Genomic DNA, 20827 nt, shown 5'->3' on the forward strand with positions numbered 1-20827 from the left:
AACGAAGGATTAGAAAGCGAAATAGATGCCCGCCTCGCGAAAATGGAAGACATGTTCGCCAAATTTGCGGAGTCGGTGAACAAGCAACTAGCAAACGTGAACACCAGGGTTCTCGCTATTTAAAACGCCCATCTCACAAGCTACCTGCAGCACTGTGGAGGCTACATTGTTGTCCCCCTCAGGGCGCCTAACTCACCGCGAAGGAAGCGACAAAAGGCGCTGGGGCCGTGCGGTGCCACTTGCCGAGAGGGGAGAAGGGAGTGTCCTTTCAGGAACCCCTTCACGGCGGATTAGGCGCCTTCAGCGGGCGCACTATTGATAACAATGTAGCCTCCACAGTGCTGCAGGTAGCTTGTGAGATGAACTATAGGCGCATATGAGGGAAGTGCCACAGTAACCGATACCACCAGCGGACACTGTGGCCCGGAGTAACAATTCGAATACGTATGTCATTTGGCTACGGAAGTGCCGCGGGTTCAAACGAAAACGGGGGAATTTATGACAGTAATTCTTAAGTACCCAGCAGCGACAGGCGACACTAGACTTAGTCGCCCTCCAAGAAAGGAGAGGCGAGGCTAAATCAGGCTATAAGTCTTACTGTGACTTGAACTCGGGTGAATCCAAAACAACCGTTACTACCCTCGTGAAACGTAGCATCCCGGTCATTCAAATCGATACTGGCGTCACGACAGCGGGCCACGTCCTCGTCGACATTAAATCGGGTAAAAAAACGTGCAGGGCAGCCTTGGTGCTCAGCGTGTACAGCAGCCCCCTCCAAAAGCACCGATTTGCGAACCTCTTTCGTAAAAAGGTGTGCACATAGCACAAAAACAGGCACTGTTGCACCTCACCCAGCCTGGGGGTAGGGTACAGGAAGGACCTCATTACGGGGAGGCAGCTTTGGCAAGATGCCTCACAGATGGGCCTCACCCTGGTCACCGATCCTACTTACCCCACAAGGAAAGGCAACAGTATTAGCCACACAATATCTTACGTTCACAAGGAACACACGGGACGCCGCACGGCTGAATAACTCAAGAAAACCAATGGGGAGTGGTCATGCCATTTTAACAACCACCATCAAAACCGCACCAACTAGGGTCACAGGTAAACATCTGGGAATCAGAGAATTGGACACCTTCCGGCAGATTAGGGCTGCTGAAGAACACTAGACTTGAACACACATAGAAGACATCGCAGCATGGACATCAGATATTTATGGACAAGTCCAGGTGTCACCAAGACTACACCCGAGGAAGCCAACATACAACGGACTCTAGACTGCTACACACGTGGGAAGCCAAGGCGGGCCTTGAAAAACGCCTTAATAAACAGAAGCTCAACCGCAGCCTTCGCAGGCGCCTCGCCTTATTGAGCATAGATATTGAGGATAACGCCGACCAACTCGCGCGTCGAAACTGGCACTCCACTTGCGATGGGATGGAGCTCCAGATGGGACTCGCGAAAACGCGGAACATTCACAGATACCTGTTAGACCCAGAAAAGAGTGAACTTACTCAGAGACACAATCTCAGTAAAATACTCCAGGAATACAAGAGTACGGACGAGGATCTTATTCAAGAAAACAAAAACCGAAACTTTGTTGCTAACTCCACCGAGACTCTCACACCTTACACAGGAGCGTAAAATCCAGAATTAGAGCGTCCCTTCACTGCGGCAGAAGTGCGACTGACATGCATTGCCCACGTACCAAGTCTGCCCCAGTCCTGATGGAATAACTAACAAAATGTTACAAAAAATCTGGACGACAACTCAATAGAGGCACTCTCCAAGTACATGAACCCCGGCTGGAAAAGGGGAACGTTTCCCCCTCAGTGGAAATCACCTGGGATTGTTTTTCTTCCTAAACCAGGCCAGAAACTCCAGCTCGAAAATTTAAGACTTGTATCGCTCGCATCGTGTGTAGGTGAACTATTGAAGCACGTAATTCTCAACAGGCTCAACAAATTCATAGAGGAGAGAGACCTCTATCAGCTGGCTACATAGAAAAACTTTCAGCTCAGGACGATATGCTATGCCTTAAGCAGCAAATTATTGACGGAGGCAGGTGCTCACAGCTAGATACCATGGCAGTACTAGGCGTCGACCTAACAAAAGCCTTCGACAACGTGCGACACGAGGCAGTGATCCCCAACGTCGCCCAGCTTGAGGTAGCACAAAAGGTCTATGACTATGTCAAAGATTTTCTCTACGGCCGCATTGCGCAAGTAAGTATTGGAGGATTAGGATCTGGCGGGATCAAAATCGGTAGCAGAGGTACGCTGCAAGGGTCTGTTCTTTCTCCCTTTTTCTTTAATGTCGCCATGATTAATCTACCACAACAGCTAAACAACATAGAGAGACTTCACCACAGCATATAAGCTGACGATTTCGCACTGTGGGTAGCCGGTGGCAGTGACGGAGAAATTCAAGAAAAACTACAACGGGCGATAGACGTAGTAGCGACATATGTGACCACAATGATCCTCACGGGCACCCTGTAGGTTGGAGAAGAGGCAGCCGTTGCCCTAGAGCTTTCTTCTACTACAGCAACATTCACAATAAGCGATTACAAACCTGCGATTATGAAATTCGCAAAGAGAAGGATCTAACCCGAGGCCAAAAGAATCCTTAGAGGATTTAAAGAGTCAAAACTCCAAAGGGTCCAAATTTGATGTGCACCGGCGCATTCTGCACTTCGAGGGAACTAAAACGCTCACGAGGCAGCTCGAGGTCTGAGCTTCCGAGACTGCCCAGAAACACCTGAAGCATCGTTTCGCACGCGTTGTATGGACCACATGGTGACCTATAGGGAAATAATTGATCGTTACCGATTAGGGAGGGCCAGATATCCCGCCGCTCATCGCACCTTGGGTAAGTGGCGGGCAGTAGCGTGGCGTCTATTTCAGTCCCACACTTCTCCGACCCCGGTTACGTAGTCATTGTTACCCCGGGCTCTATGAAAATAAGTGTAAATTATGTTCAGCAAGGGTCGACCTTGAACAGATTTTGTGGGCCTGCCTCCTTATAGTCAACAGCCCACTTCAAGGTGCACTAGACATCACTTATTCGGTGCAGTGGGAGACCGTGCTGCTCAGTTCAGACCCGGACGTTCCACTACGGCCGTCCAGATGGCAGAAGACGCCGCCAGGGCCCAAGGACTCCTGGCCGCCGTCTGAGGTGGGAAGATTGACGAGGACTCCCACCTCACTTCTTCCCTCCTCAACCCCGTCTCGGGCACAATAAAGTTATGCTTCCGCTGCCGCTCGCTCCGCGAGGAGAGAGAAAGAGAGAGAGAGAGAGAGAACTAACTTTAATTAAATCAAGGAAAAGCCTCAGAGAGACGTCCTCATTCCAGGATGCCTTGAGCTCGGGCTGCGCGTGGACAGCCCTTCGGATCAAGCGCAGCTGATCTTCGAAGCCGGAGCTCGCCAAGGCTGTCTCTCCCAAAGCTCCGTGGAAAGATGGAAGTTGGGGGGGGGGGGGGGTCTAAGTTAGCTTTGTCGCAGCTGCCCACCGAGAGTCCCAGACTGACTCTCCACAGAAGCGGCAAAGTTGAGAAAAATGTGCACGGTCAAAGAGCTGACACCTGGTAAGATGTGGGAAGGCGTTAACCCGCAGGGCGCGGAACAATCTTTCCTGGTTCCTCGGTAGCGACTTTTGCGCGGAGGAATACGTTTTACGGAACAGCCTTTAGTGCTGCGTAATTTCCTGGTCTGTGACCACAGGATGCATTCGCTCAGGCTCGGCTTCATGACCGCTGGCTCGGTGGGTCAATTCTCGAGCCGCGGGGTTGGCGATCTCGTTACCGGGGATGCCGCTGTGAGCTGGTGGCCATAAAATCCTGACTGGTCTCGTTGGTGCTCTCTGATTGATCAGTCGAAGTTTTGCGACGTGCAATCGACCGTTGGCGAAGTTGCGGCATGCCTAGGGAGTCTGTGACGATAACTTTGGCGTCGCTTTGGCTAAGCGTATAGTGCTATCGCGGTCACTTCCTCGGCTTTGAGGGGGCTGTGTCCGGGTATTGAGGTGCTACGCCTGTTTTGCCTGTTTAAAATTAGAGTGGCTGCCATGGCTGCTTTTCCATGGTAACAGGCTGTGTCCGTGTAGAGTCCGTGGGGAGAAAGAGGGTGTCGGGCGGAAGGACGCGCGCCGGCGATATACTCTCTCTTCCACGCGCTCTGATTGGTCCGCTCCCATCCCGGATAAGGCCCCTAAAAACGATTACTATTATTATTATTGTTATCATTAATATTATTATTATTATTACTATTATTGGTTTCCACGGGGTGATGACGTGTCATCTTACTGAAAAGGACTAATATACCTATGTTTTATACTCTTGGTTTAATACTAGCGCTGCTTAGGGCAGGCACAAAAAAGCTTATTAGGCACAAAATACTTTTTTTTCCTGTTGCAGGTGGTAGCTGTCCAAGGCAATATTCCCCTCTCTGCTTTTCGTCCACCAGCATTTTAATCTTCTTTTCGTCCCCTCGACAGCCCTGAAGTTGACTCCCTGGGCTTCAGGAAGCCGAATCTTTCCCATATGTAGATTTGGATGGATACACTCGCATTCTAGCACTATGTGCCGCATATTTTCTGTTTCTTTTCCGCAGACCACGCATACCCCATCATTTCGTGAAGCTCTTAAGACCACGCATACCCCATCATTTCGTGAAGCTCTTATCATTTCGTGAAACAAAGCTCTTAGTTCGCAAGCAACCTGCTCTAGCCTCAAAAAACAAAGCACTGCCCTGGGAATTATCGTAGAAATTTTCCTTTCTGATGTCCGATTTCTCAGCCCTGTACATCTCTAACGACGTTTTAGCTTCCATTTTCCCTCTCCATTTATTCGCTTCTATCTGTCTTGCCTCTTTTTTGGTTACCTTGGATGTTTTGGATTCTCCACTGTTCTTTCCGTATACCTCATCGATAGCTTTCTAGTCTTCCTTCGCCCTCTGGCGCTGGGTTCGGGAACCATCCTCTGCGTGATACCGCCACACAGAGAACACTTCCGCTGTGAAAGAAAATGCAACTGGCAATAACAGCAACTCAGATATCAATACACTTATAAAGTAGTACAATATATTAAGGGTGGCTGTTCCGTTTAGCGCCACCCCGGAGCCGGTAACAGCATGCAGCCATTCCGGACTCACAGCAGCCCCGACAGCCGAAGCTGCCGCACGGATCCAAGAAATCCTGGCTGACGGCTAATCGAAGGAGGTCGTCCAAGACGTCTTCCCATCAAAACCCATCTCGGGCATCAAATCAAGTCCCCAGTCTCATCTCTCCACTTCACGATTTCATTTCAACCACCGAAAAATGTGAAGAGCGTTGTCTCTCCCCTGGCCCTTGCGGATTGTGGTGGATTATTTTTTGCATCTTCTTCCTAATCATATGAATGCGTTCTTAAATAATTACACCCCGTTCTTAAGCCCTGGCCAGTCCCCCTCTATGAGTACCAGCCATCTCTGTAAAGGAGAAGTCCACCCGCGCTACGGTTGCGACGGCAGAGATTGAATGAGAGGAAGAAGCGCACACCACGCTTCTTTATTTATTTATTTATTTATTTATTTATTCATTTCCCTTTTTTGTTTTATTTTAATAATGACTAATTTTCATACTCGATTCCTCAAACACAAGAAGAAAAAAGCTTCCAAATTTTTCTAATTTTCCTCGAGTAATGTACCTTTCGGTTTAACGACTGATGTTTGGCCGATCCCCTCATTGGGTATGCGCCATTATTATAAGGAACAACAACAGCTACGGTTGCGAAGGCTAGAGCTTGCTAAAATAAACCGGGTCACAGCCCGGGTCATATTACAGGCAGCTTCTTGGCCAATCCTCCGCGTGGGTACGCGCCATGACTTCAGGATCCAACCAACCAACCAACCACTACGCTGTTTCATTCGCCTAAAAGCGCAAGCTCAGGACCCCCCACCCCCTAGGCTCCCACAAGCCAAGCACACCGGAGCGGCAGAGGTCATGCCCGCCGACGGAAGGAACAGAGGGCGCACCCGTCACGGCAACGCAAGAGTCCACAACACCGAGACTGTGGGGCCGGACGATTACGATTACGTGTCCGGTTCATCTCGAGGGTGCCTCCTCACGGCCCTGTCTTTCTGCCTCGTGGGCGCCGCAGTGCTTGCTGTCCCCGTCGTCGTCTTCCTGCTCCCATTCTTGAGCTCCACCTTCTCTCTCGTTTCCGGCGGAGGCTCGAGCAGCACGTCTGGGATGTCTTCGAGAGCCACACGACCGCCGTGGTCGAGACCCACGCCCGCGACGAGTGCGTCGACCCCTGGAACTGCACCCGTTCAGGGGCCGTGTTACCCTCGCAGTCCAAACTTCACTTTCGACCCCATGGCGGACCACACCCCGATGCCGTTAAGCCAAACCTGGACGTCAGTGCTGCAACCCGTTTACTGCCTCTACAATGCCTCCCGGGCGCAGAGGCCTAACCCCTACAGCTTCTACACGATAGATCTGCCGCCCAATTTATGTCAGGGCATCGTGTACTGGTCCTGGAGCTTTGCCGAGGGTAATTTCGCAAGCAGAAACGAGACGTTTGAGCAAAGGTTCGGCCTCACGAAAATCTGGTCACTCTACATCAAAGCCAACGTCTTGCTTACCCTCGGCGGCTTCAGGGAAGATAGCGCCGACTTTTACAAGATAAACAGCGACGACGTCATGCGATACAGACTGGTCCAAGGCTGTTACGACGCCTACCGTCGCTACAACCTTTCCGGCATCAACCTGCACTGGGTCCGCGGCTCGGACGCCTGCGAAGCGAAGTACGGTGACGGCTTCCCGCGCCTGGGCAAATTCATCGATGTCCTCCGCAAACTTGTATCCCTGAACACACGCGGCGATCGATTCAGCGTCACTGCCATGATAGACCCCCAGTTGCCCCACGATATGCTCCTATTCCGCTCCATTTACGACCGCCTGGACCTCGCCTTCCTGAAAACGCACGAGCTGGGGCCGCAAGACAGCTTTTTCCCCGACCATCACTGCAAAAACTCGGTGCGAGATTTCCAATTCCTGCTCTCGCGCCTCGAGGATGAGTACCGGGCGAAGGCCTTCGATGCTGCGCAGCCGCCGTACAGCGGTTTCTGCATGAGCGTGACACTGTCGCTCTACGCCTGGAAAGGAGGCTTCGCAAGAGCCCCAGCGAGTGCGCAGCCCGTGTCGGCCACGCCTGGACGCATGGCGCTGTTCGAGGTGTGCGACTCGAAGGAGTCGTTCCGCAGCGCCCCGTCTTCGCTGTCCGCGGGCTGCGAGGTTCGGAGGAGCTTGGACCCTCAGCTCGACCTGACTTTTGCCTTCGAGAGCGCCGACACAGTTGGCCGCAAGTTGGAGCTGCTGGGTGGTGATAAGAGGAACACCTGCGTTCTAGTATACGACGTTGACTTCGACAATTACCAGCGTTCATGCACCAGCAGGGATAATGAGCGCTACCTACTTATGCTGTATTTATACAAGGCCAGGAATCCCGCAATGGATTTCAACATTTCTGAGCATCTGCCGTAGCTGGCGCACCCATGCTTAAGTTTCTAGGTAGTTTTAATTTGGTCTGCAGCAGCGCTATTCTCAGAACCGCATGGTAACAAGGCTGGCTGGCAAGACCGTATACCTTGAAGTCGTTTTTACGAATTTCCCTACTGTGTTCTTTTTTTGTTTGTTTGTTTTTACACCAAACTCAGTCTTTCACCCACAAAAGTTTGTACTTTAGGATTGCAATAAACACATAGCAAGCAGGGCTATCAATGAAATCAATTCAAGAAACACTATTGGCCGTTCGCTCACACGCGTTCGCTGCGACATAATAGTGCACCGCCCTGCGTCTACGTTTACCTCTCCGAGGTACCACTGCAGCATTTTCCCTTTGAAGCACTTTGTGAAGTTCAAAGCATTTGCGAGCGAATTTATTTGTTTCGGCGTAAGTTGGCGAACAACGTACGCTGCATGCGCCGGAAAATAACAAAAAATGTGGTTGATAGCAAACCTCTTTCATAGAAATCGGTAAAACACGAGAAATGTGCCTTCACAGGAGCAGTTGGATGTTCATTGTGCATCGATATGAACTTGCACATCGCTATTTATATTTCGTCGGTATGGCACCGTTAGACGCATCAACATTATAGTCACTGGATTACAAGCGCCGGAGCATTGCGCAAATCCCACTGAAACCCCAGGCGTGCACGGGGCCTTAATCGCACCCGCAGCATAGGTGGCGCATAAACTGCCTGACTGACTGCCTGAACAAACAAACGCCGCCCTATCGAGGCGCCAACCATCGGCGCTCATTAGCGTCATGACGCACTACTTCGCTTCACCTCTCCTAGACGGCAGCACCATCTGAATGGGAGGATATAAGGCGCGTTCGTGGAGAGTTTTTCATACCTCCCGTTGCGGCTAGAATGATCGTGGCCTCATATCCGCCGCCGCGTCTATTTCGCTTTATCTAGCGATGTAATCCGTGACGGATATGACGTCGCTGAAATCTTGCTTGCACCGTCTTCGTGTTAAAATAAGCAAAGATAAAAACACGCGAGAATTATGTGATAAATAAAAATTCTACCCCTACACTTTTTACGATGTTGAATTGTCGAACGGGCATGCCTGTAATGTGTTCGTCACCATGTTGTACTGGGGATGACCTCGTGGTGGGAGTGATATTCGCCTTGTACCGCCTTGTACATGGTTTTCAATTCGAAATTCGCGGGTTTAACACGCCGAAGCTGCAGACACCCGGGCTATGAGGAGGGGCGCCGTACAGGGGGCTCCGGAATAATTTTGACCACCTGGGGATCTTAAACGTGCACCGAAATATCGTACACACGGCGTTTTTGCTTTTCGCCTCCACCTGAATATCGAAAGGGCAATCCCTTATGAAAATGAACTTTTCCTTTCTGTTTACTTTGTGTCTCCTGCATGTTGACTGTGTGGCCTTTCTTTTGACTTTTCCTTTGTGTTACCTCTAGGACATAAGCAGGCTGTGTACTTTTTATAGACTGCCGGATAAAAATTCCCCGCATTTCCCCGAGGGGAAGAATGTGAAAGTGCGAATGCACGAGTTGAATTTGCGCGGTTCGGTAATGTTCGCGAAAGAGAGATCACACACACACACACACAACTACAAAGAAAGAAAGATGCATTTATTCACAGACACCTATTTGTGTTGTCGTTGTACTTGATTGCTAGAGCGGATCTGAGCTTTGAAATTTCGTGTCAGTACTCCTTTAAGCGGGTGCATTAGCCCTTCTCACGCCCGATTCCTGGCCAATCCCCCACATGGGTATGTGCCATGTCAGCGGCCAGGCAGCGCGCACCCATCTCCCCCCGTTGCCAAGGAAGACGAGGAGATTCCTGGCCAATCCCCCACGTGGGTATGCTATGCGGACATCGCCGGTGGACGCAGGTTCAGGGTCGCTTAAGAAGTGCATCGCACTTAAAAGCTGTCGCCGCGGCCGGGAATGGAACCCGCGTCCCTGGTCTCAGCAGCGCAACGCGCCTTAGCCACTCAGCCACCGCAGCGGGTTGTTTTGTAGATAGATAGATAGATACTTGACGGTCGTTCCCTTTGAAGCGTGCGGGCGCCTCAGAATAGGGTCACCCAGACCAAACATGAAAACAAAAAAAGCACTAAAGAACAAGGAACAATGGGCTAAGTAAAAAGAGAGAGCGTGGTAAAGAGAGTGCGTGGTATTGTGCGCGCCGCCATGATGCATCGGGGCCCGGGGATGTAATTCGCCTTGTACATGGAAGAAATTCTTTCCTCCATGGCCTTGTACATGGCTGGTACGTTGTTGTTGATGATGATATTTGGTCTGTACCCTTTCAATTGGGTGGGTGTGCACCGCACACACTACCCAGGACGAACAGCGAGAGAAATGCATGACAAACATAACAAATGACGATAACGTGGCACGAACGAGACACAAACATATGGCACACCAAAAGGAAACACCTGACAACACTCAGGCACATAAGAAACAAACAAAAAAAAACAGCATAACAGAACGAAAATTCTGGGTATGTACAACCAGCATTGACGGACTCTGGTACAACTAACGTCCCTGGGCTGCCGTCGCACACCAGCGTTCCGGGCGACGCTTTGTACGCGCTGCAGCGCGCACGTCAGTCCCCACACCGTCGGCGTCCCCGAAGCTGAGAGCTTCCTGCAGGGTCGGAGGCGGTCCATTTTCGTGGTTGTTGTAACAGTGTCCGAGACGTGCACAGCAATTATGATCAAGTGTTCGGCGGACCCGTCACCCTCACCACAAACACGGCACACCACACTGGCCACATGGTCGTCGAACGTTTTCTGGCGCACAACAGTACGGAGCCTCAACGGAGGGCTCCCGCATGCATGAGCATCGAAGAGCAGCGCGCTCCCCAAGTCGGACAGCTGGGAGCCACCGATCGAGACTGACCGACTGACTGAATAAACTTTATTGAAGTAAAGATAGAGGAAAGGGGGAGAAGAGAAAAGGTTGGGAGAAGCATGGGTGGAACCCTTTGTTTAGGGCTCCTGTGGCTTCTGCTCCCGCCTTCGCCCGGCTGATTAGGTCCTCTTGGATCTGTAAGTCGGAGCTGACGAGGGCGGCCTCCCATGATTCACGTCAAGTCAGGGGCGGGTTCTTTTGTTGTTCGGCCCCTGCCCAGAGGTGTGGGCAGGCCCACGTGGCGTTGGAAGAGGGTAGCAGTCTCTCCGCATAGCCTGCAGTCTTCTGTGTAGTCGGGGTGCCGTTGTTGGAAAATCTTCGCCCAGCGGGATTTATGTATGAAGGTATTCGTTTGAATCTTACGTAGCATCTGGGCTTCACTTGCTGTTAGTTCGTGATGCGGGATTGAATATGTAGCCCGCTCTTTTCTGGTATTTAGTATAGGTATCCCCCTTACGTAGTGGTGTTATAGGGTATCGTAAGGCGTCAATCACAGGGGCGGGTGGTGAGTGAAGTCGCACGCTCGCCTGTTCGCCGCCTCGTTACCCGGCAGTCCCTCATGTCCCGGGGTCCACGTAATGTTGTGAACTTTCTCGAGGGATTACGGACGTACCTTTCGAGACATGGTCCTGCTTACGCGCCATCTTTCGGGCAGGGCCGGGTTAACAGTGCTGAGGGTCCGGTTAAAAAAAAACATTACCCGCCTTACGTCCCTCTCGCCATTCTTGAGACTTGGCGGTTTTTAGGATTTGCTACAAGGAACACATGCCGCATTTACTTGAGGAATATCCGGAGTATTTATAAACATGGGCGTCTACTTTCTCGCAGAGCACGCGGCGATATTGTCACAGGAATTGAACTATATACATACCACGTGACGAAGAGACATGGACAGTATTAAGAGTTGTCCGGCTAGTTGGTTCATATACTGAAAGAACGGTACACTAGGCGAGAAGTTAACACGAAAGGAACAAATGTACACACGAAACAGAGTGCAGTATGAGTGTTGTGTGTGTTTGTTACATTCGTCTTAACCTTCGCCTTAACCCTTGTTGCAACAGGCATCTTCCATAGAAAATCAGTAAACGAATATGTGAGAAATGGCTTCATCTATTTGATTCACTAATTCAGCAGTGCACGCTTTGGATGCTACGTGCGAGCGCTGCCGAAGTAGTTAGGTGAGCCTTTCTCAAAAACTGTTCGCACAGGCCTACGCTACCAATCGTCTGGCTGTTTTATGATTTCGTCCAGCAACAGATATTTAAGCTCCCCTACGTTTTCGTACAAAAAGTGACATTATGTATACTGTATATGCCGACTCAGCGCAACAAATAATTTAAATGGTTTATTATTCAAATATTTTAATCATGCGGGCAGAAAATACTTTTAGAAAAGGTTGCACCTAAACGAGATCAATACTGAACTTTCACAATATTGTTTTTAATACACTCTCAAATAAACAATCATACATATTTTCATTTATGCACAGTTAACTTTTAAACAAGTAATAGATTTACCTTTCTGCAGGCAGTATCCACTTTTATAAGAGCACTAAATATTCATGTAGCACATGGCTCTTCTGATAATAAATAAATTTACAATTTTACAAAAATTTTCTACTTCAACACCGCGTAGAAAATAGGTTATGCGTTTCGCAGACATTCTACCTTGAAACGTGGCGTGTATATGTATTACCACGTTTTTTATTCTTATTCATTTTTAGGGAAAGCAAGAAAAGGATGCACGTTCCTACATGCGCTTCCCTGCCTTTTGCTGGGACATTCTGTTGCTGAGATCTTAAACATTGACCCTTCAACAAATCCCAGTCTGGCTGCTCTGTGTGTCCATCAGCTAGAGTGCAATGTTTTTATCCTACACTGAAGAACTGTGAGCTGACTTCAGGGTCATTAAGCGTCCAACAGCCTTTTCGAAGCATTCATTATGGAAATAGATACAAAAGGCGGCCCAAAAATTTCAAACCAATCCACGAAGTTTGCCATATTTTTTTAGACCTCGGGAGGAGGGGGGCTAAGCCCGGGGGGCCCGTTTTATTTGAACCCCTTGAGCCATGGATAATCCGCCCCTGCTGTCGGGGCAGCACCGTATGCGGTAGACGCCATCGCAGCATCCAAGCAACCACGGACGTCCGAAATACAGCAGAACATCTAATGCCCGGTTTGGAGGGCCACTGTACGTCCATGTTTGGATGTACATTTTCGGACGTAGAGTGGACATCCAGAAACGGATGTACACCCGCCAGTGGACGCACGAAGTCACTACGAAGTACTAAATAATTGCTTAAATTGAATATAAAAGCAAAATCGAAAAAGCTCCTACTTTGCTTTTCAATTAAAAACATTTTGTACATCAACACCCTGACTTGTATATTGCAAGTCCGCATATATCTAAAATTAAGCCGAACTGTTTTACTTTATTGAAGCACCTCACCGACTCCATCGATGATCTCTTTGGGGAAAGATATAATTGACTAAAGCGCCAACCACATGGAGCGATTTTGCTAACGACTTGGGGAGCCACGCGACTAGCGACGAACTACTTTTCGCCGCGGACCAAGTCGCTCATCGAATCGCTCGGTTCTGGGTCGCCAGAAACAGTCGCTCGCCTCCCGGAAGTGGCCTCAGCGACTAGCCAATAGGAGAGCCCTTACGTAAGCACGCAACCTCCGGTTTCGAAAGAGAACGGGAGGGAGATTCGCGCAGACGGCGTTTGCGATGCAGCGGCAAAGAAAGCTTTGCATGGCAAAGCTTGTGTACATGCTGAAGCAGAAGCAAGAAGGCTCCCGCACACACTGGGTGAGACCCGTGTGGCAAAAACGACGTCAAGAAAGCGATTTCTTCACGGCGTTCATGTTGGAGCCGAGAGACGAGGCGCAGAAGGAAAAGCGCGCGCTATCGCTAACCCAAACCAGCTTTAGAGATGCAATGAAGTGCAAAAAGCAAGGTAGAAGGGTGTAATACTTTTTAGTCATGGTTTTTATGACAAATGAACAAAAACAATGTTTGTAAACAACCAGCGTACCAAGCGCGTTACTATGCGCAGTGCGGCAACATTGAAATCGCCGTCCTCGGTCGCTCGAGCTAGAGTTCCTCTATCTATATACAGGAACTCTAGCTCGAGTCGTTACTGTCATGTGGTTGCCTCGGCGAGCGACTTCGGATCAGCGACTGCGGATCCTAGTCGCGTCGCTGGAAAAATCGTTCCATGTGGTTAGCGCTTAACTCAGGTTACAGCAAAAAATTCTGCTGGGAACCCAGGGCGTTAGCGCCAGAACCCACTGCACCACGAAAGCCGACGAACGGAGCCCTTTTAGCAGAAACTCAAAATATAACAACGACATAACCGTGTGGTCTGGATCACAAAATAAAGCTAAACATTATTTTGCGGTCCGGTCCACAGAATAGGCAGCGCGGCTTTTTCTCGTGACGTACGTGAGGACAAAATTGTTTCCCAGAAACGAGACGTACTTTATATTGTGATAAAAATGCTTCAAGGACAATAAAAATCTTTAAAAAGTCACCTATCGTCCTCGACGCGCGATAATGGTGCAATGATTCGCATACTCTTGACTGCGCACTAACGAACGGTACTCAACAGCTCACAGTTCGCCCCACAAGACTCGGTGTTGCAGTCAAAGGGAAGGCTGCAAGATGGCGTCACTTTGGTCCCTCCAGGACTCGTCCCGGCGACGGTCGGTTCGGTCAGCCCTTACCGCCCAAGTGCCGCCGCCCATTCGGTCATCGGGGATAGGCGCGGGTACGCTGTCGATGTCGTGTGCGAGGTCGTCGTCTGCCGGGCTGGTTCCGGCCGGCCTTCCGGGCGGATTGAGGCTCGCGACGGACGACGAGCGGCGCGTGTGGTTTCGCAGGATGTGGATGAACTCGGGCAGCACGAAGACGCCAGCGATGGCCGCCAGGGCTAAGGATCCGCTGAGAACAGCGCACGCGTACAGGGGCAGGCCGAATCCCGGCGACGACGACTGCTTGGCGCGGCACCGGTGCGAGACGTGCGGCAAGGCGGCGGCCATTCTACTTCTTCTTCCTCGACTTCGCCACTGCTGCAGGTGGTGGTGTCGGTGGCCCATAGGAAATGGCGCATACCCTTTAGGGCAGGGGTCGGCAACCTTTTAAGGTGGAAGGCCGAGTCGCATGAAGCCGACGCGGCGGAGGGCCAGACGGCAAATCAGGTAGGGTGGTGGAGCGGGATTTGCAGGCAAAGAGAAAGAATTCAGCGAATTGACAAAAATTACGTCCATCTTCCCGCGAGGGAACCCTGATGTGATGCGACGCATCGGGGGGTTTCCATTGGGTTGATTCTCTAAATCGGGTGAAACGTGTTGTGAACGCGTATGATGCATTCCATCACATGCGGGTTCGTCAAGCAAAGTCACGCGGAGTCGAACGAGAGCGAGCGCTACCCGCTTTATATTCACAGCGCCTGAAGGAGAGGAGACAGCGGAGGAGAGTCGCGCATGCGCGCACTTGCGCACCGGAGCAGACGCGAGCGGAGCGAAGCGCGCGCGCAGCTGTTGTTGTTATGCTAAGGCGACGGAGTGAGAGTGTGGCACACAGCTGTCGGAGAGACGAACGGGGGAGAATTGCACATGCGCAGGTGGTGTGCGGACGCCGACGCCGACAACGACGCAGGAGGGACATGCGCCCCAGAGCAAGAGATGCGTCGCATCTAATAATACTGTAAAAGCTCGTTAATTCGAACTCGAAGGTGCAATGGTTCGAATTAAGCGGAGTTCGTATTATCGGGCGAGCGCTAGAATGAATGGGCATCGCGCCACACTGCGCGGGCAGAGCACAAAGCAACCACCTCTGGGCTCGTTGTCGCGAATTATGCGCCACTACACGCTTGTTGTGCACGCCACGTAAGCACGTAAGTACGTGATCACAAACGCAGTCCAGTGACCGCGGCACAGGGAAAACCTGCAACGGCATTCGCCGGAGCACTGAGGCCAGCGGCGTGGCTCCCGCTGCGGTAGCGAAATAAGCCTTCTTGCTGTTGCAGCAGCGTAGGGCGCGCGCCACGATGTTGTTTTTCTGTTTAGTTCTTTTGCATCTCAAGTAACTTTGATTTGGTTTGGGTTTGCAACACATTGCAATCACTCTGGGCCGACTTCTTTGGCGAGGAGTGATGGAAACCAGGGGATTCCAGTTCGAATTAACAATTCTGTACCTACGCGTTCGAATTATTGGGATTTTTCCCCCGTTGAAATATACAGGGCTGTGCCGGGACCAGGGCGTCAGTTCGAATTAACGAGCTTTTACTGTATTTAACAATATCTTCGTAGACTAAACCATAGTGTTTTTCAAAATTCAGATATAGAAGCATTACATAGGGACATTCTCGAACATCCTCAACACCTGGTGACCTTAGCCGAGTTTGGCGTTGCCAGTGGCCTGGCGAGCGTGATTTCCTAATAAGATAATTAATCATCATCATTTAACAATATTTGACAATAATCTGGCTAAGTGTGAAGACGGGGGACAATGCTAAGTGGAGGCGATCAATTCTATAGATGTTTTGTATCCCGTTTAACCCCAATAGAGGTCAAGACCGGCGTGTCGTCCTTCACCAAGGAAGTGACAGGGTGCGGTTTCTGACAACGTGGTGGGGGTCGCATAATATTACCCAGCGGGCCGCAGGTTGCTTACCCCTGCTCTATGGGATTGCGCACAAAGCATTCTGGCCTAGACACCTTACCTAGACACTCCCCAAGGAAACACCGGACGTCCGTCGGCCGTTAAACGTACGTCCATTCCATCTCTAGCAAACGTCCGCAGGACGCCTGTTTCGGAGCCGATGGGCATGCGATGTACGTCCGCGGGACGTCTGGATTGAACACTTCCGTACGTTTATGCGGACGTCCGAAATCGGGTGCATTTTGGATATTCAGTAAAAATTTACGGAATCACAAATGTTTCATTATCGAGAAGCGTATGTTACTACAACGCATACTACACAACGCCAAGGTACTACAGGGAAGGTGAGTGTACATGAACACGATAAGCTTGCTTCCCACGTTCCCACATAACAGGACGTTCCGTTAGCGGTTCTCCATTCTTATATACCATTCCGCAAGGAGATTGTTGTTGGATTCAGTGAGGTGCTTCAAAAAAGTTTTAAAAAGTAGGCGTAATTTTAGTGATATACAGATGAAACTTAACAAGTCAGGGCGTTGAAGTACAAAATCTTTTCAATTGAAAAGCAGAGTAGCTTTTCTGTTTTAGCTTTTATATGCAATTTACGCCAGTATTTGATGCCTCGGGATAACTTTGCACGTCCTTCGGACACAAAGAAATGTATATCCTTGCCAAGCAACTACGGACGTCCGTCGGACGTCCGAAATACAGCCGTACATCCGTCTGGTGGATGGGTAGAAGACACGCTCCAAAAAGCAGCTGACACGGTGAACAGCTATGCGAAGGCCTGTGGCCTTTGCTGTTCGCCTCAAAAGTCGGAGCTGACCATTGTTAGAACACGTGCATCAGGGAAACGATCAGAAAACATTGGAATCACTCTGGAAGGGATCCGGATCCTTCCGGTACCTCAACTCAGGATCCTAGGCCTCTTGATTCAGGCAGACGGAAATGCAACGGCTATGATCAGAAAAATCAAGCTCGCGTCAGACCAGATCTTGAGCATGATCAGGCGAGTGGCCAACAGGCGAAGGGGTCTGAAGGAATCAGACACCTTGCGCCTCATTCAGGCCTTTGTTACCTCAAGAATTATCTACGCAGCCCCGTATATGAAACTCCTGAAAAATTATGTCATACAACTTGACACAATAATCAGGAAAGCCACGAAGCAGGCCCTGGGTATCCCATAAACTCGTCCACAACAAAATTACTACAAATGGCAGTCCACAACACAGTAGCCGAGCTTATAGAAGCCCACCTGTCCAATCAAAGGGTCCGCCTTAGCCATACCAAGGCGGCCAGAAGCGTCCTCCACAAGATCGGATGGCAAGAATCCCACCATACCCTTCACGGCCAATTACCCGAAGAGTGGGCTGTGAAGATGGAAAACAAACCATTACCGCGCAACATGAACACCACAAGGCACGCCGGACGGCGCGAGGTCCGGGCAAGAGCCCTCTCCAGGACCCTGGAGGAAGACGACACTGTCCTCTACACAGACGCCTCCCTACCCAATCACTCCAAAAGGGCAACGGTTGCGGTCACCGGGTTGGACAAGCTGCTCACCTGCGCATCGATCAACACTCCATCTTCAGAGGAAGCAGAAGAAATGGCGATAGCCCTCGCACTCCTGCAACCTAACGTCACCAAGATCATTACGGACTCACAAGCTGCGTACAAGAACTACAGATCTGGCTGGGTGTCCCTTGCGGCTCTAAAACTCCTCGAAAAAGCTACGCCTCCTAAACAAAACATAGAATTAGTTTGGGATCCGGCCATGTTGAGGGCAACGAATATGCTCATCAACAGGCCCGAGCGCTCAACTCCCGGGCCACCGAAGAGGAGGGAAGGGGATGGCAGCCTATCACCAGCTACACAGATATAGTCAAGTATTTCAGGGACGGTAGGAAGACATTCCCCCACCCCCACCACTCCGTGACTAGAACAGAACAAGCGGTATACAGGCAAATCCAGGCAGGCTCCTTTCCCCACCCCTGGCTCCAGAATAAAATGTACCCAGAAATATACAAGAACAGATGCCATCACTGCAATGCACTAGGCACCCTCCAGCACGTCATAGGAGAGTGCAATTTCTCCAAAGACCGCCCCCCACCTATACCCATAAATAATCCCCCTACTATCCTCACCGTTGACGAGCGATGGGAGATCTTGCTATCCAGCCCCGCCCTGGAAGACCAGCTCCGACTGATCCACAGGGGCCAGACGGCCCTGGAAGCATATGGAACCCGTGAAGAGGGAGCCACCCCATCGGGCGCTAACGCACTCTATCTGACAATAAAAGTTGTTTCCTCCTCCAATGCCCAGCTTGGACGGCCACTGTACGTCCATGTTTGGATGTACAGTTTCGGACGTTCAGCGGACATCCAGATACGGATGTACAAGTCCGAATGACATCCGCCAATGGACGTACAAAGTTACTACGAAGCATAGAAGATTAAATACCGGCTTAAATTGCAAAACGAAAACATACTTTGCTTTTCAATTAAAAAGATTTTGTACGATAACACCGTGACTTGTATATTGCAAGTTTCATCTGCATATTTAAGGCTAATTTTTTAGATGCGACGCTGTGAGGAGCATCTCTTGCCGGCGGCCCTGTCCTGCGTGCGTCCGTCGTCCGCGTCCGCACAGCTGCGTCTCTCCTCCGCTCGCCTCCTCTCCTCTCTCCGATAGCGAACACTCTCTCCCAACATCTGCGGTCGCGCTGCGCGCGGCTGCGCACTGTGCGCATGTGCAGTACCCTCTCTCTCCGCGGTCTCCTCTCCTTCGGGCGCGCTGCGCATAGAAGCGGAGTGCCGCGCTCCGGCCGGTCTCTCAGTCGACGGTCGTCCGCGCTTGCGCTTGCGCTTTCTCTCTTGCTGTACCCGACGATTGCTTGATGCGACGCCAATGGAACCCCCTTCAGCGTCGCATCACACCAGGGTTCCCGCGAGGGGAGGTGGGCGTAAGTTTTTTTTTACTTTTTCGCAGCAGCTCACCTTCTCCAACGGTTATCTGTTCGGAGGAGGATATATAAGAATGGAGAACCGCTAACGAATCATGTGCAGCAAGTTCACTGTGTTCATGTGTGCCTATCTGCCCGATAGTGTGTTGGCCTCGTGTACTGTAGTATTCATTGTAGGAACTTCGCGTTTTGCGATTCTGGAAATTTGTACTAAACATCCAAAATACATCCGATTTCGGACGTACGAAAGTGTTAAATCCGGACGTACATGGTACGTCCATCGGCACTTACACGACGGAGAAACCCTCTCTTTTTGGCCCGCGGGACCCGCTCACGTGACCGGTTTTTTGCTCCGCCCCTCGGTGGGGATAGCCCGCGGTGGCTCCGCGAAAGAAAATGCCTCCGCATGTTTTCGCTCGACGGCGGTGGCCCTCGGCGGGGAATGGAACCTGTTCCTCGGCGCTGTCGTCTGCTAGTCACTCCGCGTAGCACCGCACGTGTGGATGCGCCGCCAGGCCGGATAATCCGGTCACGTGCTGTTGACGTCACATATCCGTCCGCCTCCGTGAGAGGGTTTCTCTGTCGTGTGAATCCCGCTTAAACGGACGTCACACGGACGTCCGCTAGAGCTGGAATGGACGTACGGCGGCCGGCCGACGGACGTCCGGTGGTTGCTTGGTTTCGTACATCCGTCGCTGGATGGCTACTGTGCGTCCGCCAATGTACACCCAAACATGGACGTACAGTGGACGTATAGTGAACTGAAGTAACGTATTCATCTTCGCAGCGCACAGATCACGGGACTAAGGGGAGAATAACACAGGATAAGGGGATAGTAACACAGGACAGTAAAAACGTGGCACTGGATGTGCGACTGCTTTTCGGACGTTCCACGGGCGTCCGTGGTTGCTTGGGGATCGCTGTCAGTGCTCGTTTTCGGGGAAAACGAGGGGCGATGTTGTGAAACCATTCCTAGTGAAGGAAGCGCTAACCACATTGAGCGACTTTGCAAGCGATTTGGGGAGCGTCGCGACTAGCGACGAACTACTTTTCGCCGCGGACCAAATCGCTCATCGAATCGCTCGGTTCTAAAAGTTGCTCACCTCCCGGAAGTGGCCTGAGCGACTAGCCAATAGGAGAGCCTTAAGGGGCGCAACTTCCGGCTTAGGGAGAGAACGAGGAAAAGGGGCGAGTGGCGGCACAGTGCATCCTAGAAAAGTACGACCCTCTGCTTACTGAAATACGTTTATTTCCAGTTTTTACGAAAAATGCACACATAAAAAAACCTTGCAGCCGTACGTGTATACTTCGATAATCGTGAATTTTAGAGGACAGGTTCCTGGGTTCCGCCAGCGAGGCCGGCTTATTATTAACCGCATCCAAATACAACTTCCCTTACCCTTCGGCTATTGTAAGGCAATTCAAGATTCGCCGACACGCACAGAGGCGAAGCAGGACGTCCTGTCTGGGCACAGACCAAAACCAATAGGCTTTATCCGACCCATATTTTATTACAGGCACCTATATGCTTGCAAGTTCTGATTCGTAAAGACACAAGGCAAAATTTAGTAGGTGACTGATGTCACGGTGCTGCTGAGCCTGCATTTACCCATAGCAATTCTTGAGTACGGTCCATCGCGCAAAGCATGTGCCCGGCCAGCGCGGCAGCCAGGCATGGTGTTTCTGCGTGTTCCTGAGAGAAAGACAGAGAGAGAGAAACGAATTATTAACTTTCTGAAGTGGGAGTG

The sequence above is a fragment of the Haemaphysalis longicornis genome, unplaced genomic scaffold (genome assembly GCF_048455015.1).
Source record: "Haemaphysalis longicornis isolate Haplotype H1 unplaced genomic scaffold, Haemaphysalis longicornis Haplotype H1 scaffold_9, whole genome shotgun sequence".
NCBI classification, from domain to species: Eukaryota; Metazoa; Arthropoda; class Arachnida; order Ixodida; family Ixodidae; genus Haemaphysalis; species Haemaphysalis longicornis.